Genomic DNA, 1,961 nt, shown 5'->3' with positions numbered 1-1,961 from the left:
TCACAAGGTTCCCACAATAAGTTGTGTGAATTTTGTTCCATTCCTTCTGAAAGAGCTGGTGTAACTGAGTCAGGTTTGTAGGCCTCCTTGCTCGCACACACTTGTTCAGTTCTGCACCCACATATTTTCTATTGGATTGAGGTCAGGGCTTTGTGATGGTCATTGTCGTACTTTTTGCAACAACTTTGGAAGTATGCTTGGGGTCATTGTCCATTTGGAAGACCCATTTGCGACCAAGCTTTAACTTCCTGACTGATGTCTTGAAATGTTACTTCAATATATCCACATTATATTCCATCCTTATGATGACATCTATTTTGTGAAGTGCACCAGTTCCTTCTGCAGCAAAGCACCCTCACAACATGATGCTGCCACCCCCGTACTTCATGGTTGGGATGGTGTTCTTCGGCTTGCAAGCCTCCCCCTTTTTCCTCCAAACATAATGATGGTCATTATGGCAAACAGTTATTCATCAGACCAGAGGACATTTCTCCAAATACGATCTTTGTCCCCATGTGCAGTTGCAAACCGTAGTCTGGCATTTTTTATGCCGGTTTTGGAGCAGTGGCTTCTTCCTTGCTGGGCGGCCTTTCAGGTTATGTCGATATAGGACAGGTTTCCAACGGATATAGACACTTTTGTACCTGTTTCCTCCAGCATCTTCACAAGGTCCTTTGCTGTTGTTCTGGGATTGATTTGTACTTTATGCACCAAAGTACGTTAATCTCTAGGAGACAGAACACGTCTCCTTCCTGAGCGGTATGACGGCTGTGTGGTCCCATGGTGTTTATACTTGCGTACTATTGTTTGTACAGATGAATGTGGTACCTTCAGGCATTTGGAAATGGCTCCCAAGGATCAACCAGACTTGTGGAGGTCTCCAATTCTTTTCTGAGGTCTTGGCTGATTTCTTTTCATTTTCATGTCAAGCAAAGAGGCACTGAGTTTGAAGGTAGGCCTTGAAATGCATCCACAGGTACACCTCCAATTGAATCAAATTATGTCAATTAGCCTATCAGAAGCTCCTAAAGCCATGACATCATTTTCTGGAATTTTCCAAGCGGTTTAAAGGCACAGTCAATTTAGTGTATTTTAATTTCTGACCCACTTGAATTGTGATACAGTGAATTATAGATGGAATAATCTGTCTGTAAACAATTATTAAAAAATGTACTTGTGTCTTGCACAAAGTAGATGTCCTAATCAACTTGCAAAAACTATAGTTTGTTATTAACAGGAAATGTGTAGAGTGGTTGAAAAATTAGTTTTAAAGACTCCAACCTAAGTGTCTGTAATCTTCCGACTTCAACTGTATGTTCTACATGACATTGTCAGCGTCAACACCTGTCTAACTAAGCTCTCGTTCCAGCCAGGACTATCTCCTATCACACCAAACACCTCCAACATAACATGTATTGTATGCAAGAATGGGTGTGGGTGTGGGTGTCTGTTGTGTTATGCTTGTTTGAGCTCCTAGGATTCCAGTGTGCATTCTTAATGTATTGCTGCTAATTACACATAAGTGGCTGGCTTGTCACATAACGTACTGTTCTCTACCAGCCTGGGTGTTTGGCAACGGTATATTTACATCTCCCCGCTATGCTTGTAGACCTGCTGAGCAGGGCTGTCTGCTTTATAGCAGACTCTCAGATTCCTCTAGCCCTGTGTCATGGCTAGGGTGAGCTTGGAGTGGGGATTACAATTGGCAGGACAGGGAGGGAGGGAGGGAGGGGGAGGGAGGGAGGGAGGGAGGGAGGGAGGGAGGGAGGGAGGGAGGGAGGGAGGGAGGGAGGGGGTGAAACAAAGTGCTGGGCAGCTGTGTTCGATTGGTCGATGGGAGGTCCTTGGATTTAGATTCCATTCTAGTGCTACATCTGCCATGAATAGACATTCTAGTTCCTTCTATAAATATCTGGCTGAGGGAGGTGTGTGGGGGGGACAGGGCGTAAGGGTTGAGAACG

The sequence above is a fragment of the Oncorhynchus masou genome, unplaced genomic scaffold (assembly GCF_036934945.1).
Source record: "Oncorhynchus masou masou isolate Uvic2021 unplaced genomic scaffold, UVic_Omas_1.1 unplaced_scaffold_1103, whole genome shotgun sequence".
In the NCBI taxonomy this organism is placed as follows: Eukaryota; Metazoa; Chordata; class Actinopteri; order Salmoniformes; family Salmonidae; genus Oncorhynchus; species Oncorhynchus masou.
This window is presented reverse-complemented; position numbering follows the sequence as displayed.